At 34.6% G+C, this 7,520-nt stretch overlaps 2 non-coding genes across 2 annotated transcripts; one reads left to right on the top strand and one right to left on the bottom strand.

Moving 5' to 3' along the window:
• Positions 1–4,666: 4,666 nt before the first annotated feature.
• On the bottom strand, positions 4,667–4,739 carry Trnar-ccu (transfer RNA arginine (anticodon CCU)). The gene has a single exon. It is a non-coding gene; the product is annotated as a tRNA-Arg (tRNA).
• A 1,061-nt stretch (positions 4,740–5,800) lies between these two features.
• Trnar-ucu (transfer RNA arginine (anticodon UCU)) lies at positions 5,801–5,873 on the top strand. The gene has a single exon. It is a non-coding gene; the product is annotated as a tRNA-Arg (tRNA).
• The last annotated feature ends 1,647 nt before the right edge of the window (positions 5,874–7,520 follow it).

Genomic DNA, 7,520 nt, shown 5'->3' with positions numbered 1-7,520 from the left:
TCTTATAAAACTTCAACCTTATTTTGAAAAAACAACAACCTGTGATTACATTTGAAAAGGTAAAATATGCATATCTTCTTTTTTATGCATTACATATATTACGTTGTGACATTTCAATGGATTCAATTTAGAAAGTTTTGTGATTTTAACTGGGTAAACTTTCACAAATGCTCTGAATAGACATGGTTACGGGAAGTTTATTGTTTAAGCCAACTAATAGAGTATATGTGTTTTAAATGATTCTTGTAGATTGTAAATTTTCGATCCTTTTTTAGTTTGTTAATGTACTTCTGTTTAACAATTGTTAACAACTGAAAGCATTACAATCATTCATTATTGAAGTAAAATTCTTCAGGTTAACATTGTTTGATTGTGTTATTATATTGTAAAAAAATAATTAAAATATGGTGTGTTGTGTAGTGTGTCAATAATACAGTTAGGTCATATAAAGGTTGCATTTTGGTTACTTAATAACGTTATTTTAAAACGTTATAACAACGTTATATGGAGTTCACAAAATCACGTCGTATGGACGTTTTAAAATAACATTTTACCAACGTTATGTATAACGTTATTATAACGTTTTTACAACGTTATTGTGTTTGCTGGGAGAGCGGTCGTCCAGCAGGTTTTGACAAAGGCGAGAATACACAATCTGGAAGAAGTAGAGCTAACGACATTCACGCAGTAGATACGGTGGTCCCACCCTCTCGAGATGTCAATGGACCAGGCGCGAAACATTGACGACGGAGGGACTATATACTGATGATGAATGTCGATTCGCAATACACAATCCCCATAGAACTTAAGTATACAAGAGATTCACGCGTGGGTGGGCGATTGTATTCAACTTAGACTGTACTATACAAACAATATTTTTAAATTCATCGAATGAGAAATTCTGTCGCAGTTGGATTGTGATCGGTAAAAGTATTTTATCAAAATTTGTTAGAGTATGTGATTACATATACTTATTTTGCTTTGCTTTGTTTATAGATTGTCTTGTCAGTGCGCGTGATGAAGATGCATGATTCCTTTACGCAGTATATATCTCGGAAATGTTCAACATGCAGTAGGATAGAGTGTTTAAAAGTAAGTGAGGCTACAATCCAGTGTAACAGTGTGCATATATATTCTCTAATTTATACGAAAGCATATCCTGGGATCTGTACTTTTGTGTTCTCCCAACCATTGATGACTAAACAACAACTTGTAGAATGTAACTCTGCTGTAAGCACCTCCGGTTTGCGCATGTGTAACATTTAAGAAAAAGAATCTTACATGATTGCAGGCATCGGTAAGAAAATAAGTTTCGTTAAAGTTTGTCGAGTTTAACTCGATAAAGAAATAAACGCATCCTGAAAGTTTATCATTCAACCTAATCGTTAATGATATGCACAAATATGTATGAAACGGTGTTGATTGTGGTCGATGTTGATGAACGATTAAAAGTTGTATCTATGAGATCAAAAATGTTTTTTCTACGCAGTTCTTAGCTGCATTACACGCAAATCAATTAAGGGGACGGGGTGTTGCGCCATATATCGTGGCTTATTTCGCTTCATTAGATATTATTGATCAGATATCTATACAGTATTTACAGAATAGAAAAACACAAGAAGAATGAAAATAAATGAAAGCATATAGGTCAACCGGCAACACACGAATCAGTCGCACATATTTGAAATATTTAAACGCGCGTTCTTCGAACAGACCTGGTTTTTTGTGGTTTGTCGGACATTGTTATTTGATTCCATTATTAAAATAGTATCGTGAATCATTGCGCTCATGATTTATAAATTGGTCGATATATGGTTGAATATTTCTAATAAAATTAATCAAAACTGGTACTTATCATGCAATTGTTGCAAACACATAAAACTCTATGATTGACATACCATAATAATATCGCCGAATATCTTCATTTAATATGTATCTTTTTAGTCCACCCGATAGCGTAGCGTTTATATAACGATAATCTGTAACTAACTGCGAACTGGCCTTGATACCTTGCGGGTTGGAATGCAATGCATTAACATGAGGTAGCGATTCGAACGACGGCTTGTTTAAAGCTTTATACAGTTACGTGTTTAATAGTCATTTTCGAAAACAATTTTAAATATTTTCGCCAAAGCGTATATCAGGTTATTGAACAACAATACTTATTTGATATAAAATGTATTAGTGCACAGAATGCAATATCGTAATAATTACCAAATATGAGAAAACAGCCTTTAAGTATAAACGTTCTGTCGCTGACAATCTCCTAAATAAAAATGGGGAACGCACAAACTGTTTTTATGGCGAGAGTTAAGTGTGCAAATGTTCTATCTCTCAAGCATTATCATTAGAGATACAATTGTTTCATGCTGAATACGCAATTAACATCGTTGCTAAACGAACTGCAGAACCCCTTTTCATACCATATACTTCCCAAAAATAGAAAGTCGATTGAATAACATATAATATCAATGTGAAAACTGTTTGTAGATAGCACGTTTTCTACTGCGAAAAGTTCCAGGCCTTAACCGGCGGGAAATTTTATATTAAAATTGATTGTACGCTTACAAAGGTCAGATGCAGGTGATAAGCTGTCGTATACAGCTACGCCGAAAAAACCAAGAAGAGGTACAATATCGAAGTAGGCACTAAGTTCGCAAATAGAGAAGAGCAACCTTTTAGAAATGGAGTACGAAATTAAGCATATACGCAGCGTTTATGATGATTCCTTCACTAAGTCTATACCGCGTTTATAGGTAATGTACCGCAGGATACAGTGGATACGTTTGGTGTACATAAACCATGTATACACTTTTAAAAGATATTCTATTGGCTTATTGATTTTTTACTTTAGCGCAGCTGTTATCTGCCACCGTGCCCTAATGGATGAGGCGCCGGCCTTTAAGCCGGGGATTGCGGGTTCGATCCCCGCCGTTGGTATGTTTTATTTCATTTTATCCTACAGCTAAATGATTTTATAGAACAAAAACGACTCATAAAGAAAAGATAAGGTTTTCTCCACGGTTAGTTTTAGATCAGGTTTCTTCCACACTTATTTTAAGAACATTACGTAGGGACTAGTTTTTTTGGCCTTTCACCCCTGATTGCGTCATTTAGGCCATTGGGTACGCAGTCGTTTAACGAGTTTACGAGTGTGTGTGTTAACGATGGATTATTATAATATTATGAATGTGAAAAACAGTGTTTGGATGTAAAACTGGAATGAAACTGGTGAGACTGCATTTTCGATTTAGTTAAAATGTCGAATGAACTCGAATAACGCGATGTTTTGTTGAACAATTGATGGATTAAATTTAAGAAAAGTGTCAGTTAATTGTTCTTTAACTTTTCGAAGGAAATCGATGTCGAATAAAAATGGTAATTTCTTTGATGGTTTAGTCGTTCCTTTGTCAGTCGATCAAAGAATGTCTATCCACAAAGAATATCCTGCTTACATCCAGTGCTTTAAAATGGAAAAGATGGATGGCGATGAAGAAATTTGTCTAGAATTTTAACTCGTCATGGAAGTAAATTAAACATTACGAAATTAAACATGGATGTGGTTATTATACAACTTCGGTGAGTAGAACAATATTTTATGTAAGTAAGTATAAAGTGTGTAAAAAGAAGAGTTGTTTAAAGACTAAAATTAACAATATCGGCGGGAATAAATGCTGAATCATGCTTCACGTAGCCACGGTATGTGTTTACACATTTTGTAAATTTCAAAATGGCGGGAGCCATGTTTGTTTTTTGGTTTTTTACAGTGGTGAAACAAGAATTGTAGTTTGAAAACAACCGTCTGTGTTCTACTTGAGTCTGTTACATTTGGAACGCTGATTAAATTTGAATCGAGGCGTATAGCGATATTTTGTCTCGTTACTTTTCTTTTGCTCGGAATTCTTAAGGACTGTTTCGATTTCCGTAAACAGGAAAGATCACAATAAATATTACTACGCAATGTTAGATTCAGTTAATTTAATGTGTTTTTGCTTTTATTTTAGGAATAAATTAAATAAAACAATATTGTAGGATAAATAGAATACTATGTTAGTGTGATTGTGTACTTAAATTTATCCCACTCGTGTCAGAAAGGCTTACAAGGCTCGGCAAGCCTCGCCATGTAAACCTTTCATCACTCGTGGGATAAATTTAAGTACACAATCACACTAACATAGTATTCTCTATTTCAGAATTGCGATATCAGCAGTAAGCGTTTGAATGGGAATACTAGAGCTATCGACATTCACACTGTTGCTTAGGTGTCCACATCCTCCAGAGATTACATGAATCAGGCGCCAAACATTCATCACGGAGGGACTCCATGCTGATGATGCAGTTGAGTCTTCAGGAGATTCAAGGTGAGTGTAGACGGTAAAAGTTAAGACGTATTTACTCAACAGTTGTACGAGTATATTATAATTTATTTTGCTTTTCTTAGTTTGTAGATTAATTTGTCAGTGCGCGAGATACACGTACATTTTATGATGATTCCTTCACGCAGTCTGAATCACGTTAATTTTCAACAGACAGTAGGATTCAGTGGATAAAAGTAAGTTTTGTGTAAATATAACTTGTATACACGTTTTAAAGCAATGCTTATCACATACTATTACAACTACTGAGAAAATACGTCTTAGCTTTTATCTTAAGATAAAATTGTACTAACCTCCGGCGGGACTCGAACCCGCAATCCCCGGCTTAGGAGGCCGGTGCCTTATCCATTAGGCCACGGAGGCGTACTTAAATGTTCATCTTACTGATTGATTGGCCATTGTTTTAAATATAAAATTGCTTTTAAGTTAGAGTTTAAGTCATTCTAACCAAACATTACTTTAATCCACTGCATCCTACTATCCTTTTGGCGCCAATAATTGAATAATTATTTATCATGACCTAAACACAATTGTGTTTTTAAATATTAGTATTTTTTTAGATGCATCATCTGTAAATATTCGTTAATATTCAAGCTTTGTTATATAATAATATTCTCATTTCAGCGCTAACTGCTAACATCGCAATGCTTAAAATGAAATAAAACTTTCCACCGGCGGGCATCGAACCCGCAATTCCTGGCTTTTGAATTTGAAGTTTCCACGTTGACGATCTCGCTAGAACTAATTGCGAACGCTTTTTAATTCTATAAATAGCCATACACAAACTTGCAAATCCGGTTTGTTTTCTCATGTCCGTCAGGACAAAAGTACTCCGGTTTCCGATGTAACGCGTAGCACTAATATGTTCTAACTAAGTTTCTTTATTATGAGACTTGAATAAAAATCTGACACAACTTGATTATTAGCGATACCATACAGATGGTGCGATTAAAAATAATGAGAGCACAATTATGCTGTGATCATAGGCGTTATTATTAATCTACAGGCGTAATTATTAATCTACTCTCACAAAAAAGCACAAGTTTATGTTGACGAGCAATAATGCCCAACAAAATACATTTGGAAATTAAAGTGGCAAGCAAGTTGTGAGACTACAATCCAATGTCACAAACGGTTAAAAAATGCTTATTGTCCTATTTCTTACATATATATTGTCCAATTTATACCAAAACATATCCTTGAATCTGTACTTTTTAAAATTCGATGCCCCATGCTCAAAGTCATTGATGACTATTATCTACTTTTAGCATGTAACACTGCTGTCAAGAGTTCCGGTTTGCGCATTTGTAACATCTAGGAAAAAACATCTTTTATGATTGCAGGCATCTGTAGGACAATGGGTAGTGTTTTCAAAAGCAATTCTATTGGCATTTTTATTTCTTACTTTAAGACGGCTTTTATCTGCCACCGTGGCCTAATGGATAAGGCACCGGCCTTCTAAGCCGGGGATTGCGGGTTCGATCCCCGCCGGTGGTAAGTTTTATATCATTTCCAGCATGGCGATCAGTAAGCGTTGGAATGGGAATAATATTGTAGATATCGATATAATATTATCGAATATTTACAGACGATGCAACTTATAGTAATATTGAAAAATATAAACGTGTTTGCGTTTGTGTTTGAATGATGGGCATACTGATTCAATTATTTGCGCTAAACGAAAAGTAGGATACAGTGGATTGAAGTACACGGCCGTTAATCACGCGCGCCACCTCTTTTTTGAGATGCATTAATACATGAGCCATTGCAACTTCTGAGGTGGCGCTCAGGCCCGGATGTTTTGAAATTTAACGGATAATTTTACAATGTGATTAGGCGTTAAATGTTGTTCAACACATTTCGCAATATTAAAAAAATGGCCAATTAAGTGCGATTCATTAATTATAAATACATCTAAAAATGTACATAAACATACAATCACAACCCATTTGGAAACGTGGGGACCTTTATAAGTTGTGGCATGGTATAATTCGTACATCGATGTATTTTGCCTGTGTGACGAGCAAATTCCCTGCCAATTAAAACGCTAGTTACATAAAACGATTGCTTTGAACCTGCACAAGTTAATGCGTGAATACAAACATCGGCTTCTAGCCCATCTAATAGATAAATTTGCATTTTTCAAAAAGAGATGGAGCCAATGCCAAGGAGGTGGAGTTCAGATTAGGAGGTGGCGCCAATTCACATTTATAGCTATTTTACAGTGAAATATTTTATGTTATGGTTTCTATTTTATTTTCGATCTTACATTATTTTTTGTAAGTTGACTACTTCAGCAATTTTGAGTCGCTTGCGTATTTAATAGAAAAAGTAGTTTTCTATAATGTATTGATGGATATAAACGTTCGTCTTTGTAATATAACAACATTTTACATGTATTATACAACAATGTTAACGGAAAGAGACCGAGCTATCTTTTGGGAGTTGATGGTGGGAAAAACAACATAAATGAGCTTGATTCAGTATTTGTAAATTAAGCATTTGGATTAACGGCCACAAATCATAGTTACAAGTAGAAGTGTTATCTTATACTTATTTCGTGAATTATCATACTGTATTTGGTAATGATGAACATTAAGTAATTGGTTTGATTGAGTATTACACATTTTTGGTATACATCGTACAATATGTTTTATTCATGTTGGTGACATCTTAATTTAGTTGATCACTTATTTATTTAAAAAAAAAACTACATCTTATTTATTATAGATTGTGTTTATGTTCTGTAAAGGTTTGGGCCTTCGTATGTACGTTGAAAACTAAATTTAATATAGAAATAACATTATCTATCAAATTTACGTCATGTGATAATGTAATTGCGATATGACTGTTTATTGATACATCCTGCATTGGCGCCACCTCCTATCATTAGCGCCACCTCCTAAGCATTGGCTCCATCTCTTGCAAAATAATCTACTACGTCGGCAAGAAGGCAATATTTATGTGTATGCAGCATCTAATGTATGTTGTACGCAATCGTTTGATGCCGTTAGCGATTTAATTGGGTGGACATGTTCTCGTCACACAGGAAAAACTCATCGAAATGCCTTTTAAAATCCACCAAGCCACAACCTATAAAGGTTCTCATGTTTTTAAATGGGTTTAGAATGTACATGTCTGTAC

Source organism: Dreissena polymorpha, chromosome 2 (assembly GCF_020536995.1).
Source record: "Dreissena polymorpha isolate Duluth1 chromosome 2, UMN_Dpol_1.0, whole genome shotgun sequence".
Lineage (NCBI taxonomy): Eukaryota > Metazoa > Mollusca > Bivalvia > Myida > Dreissenidae > Dreissena > Dreissena polymorpha.
This window is presented reverse-complemented; position numbering and strand designations above follow the sequence as displayed.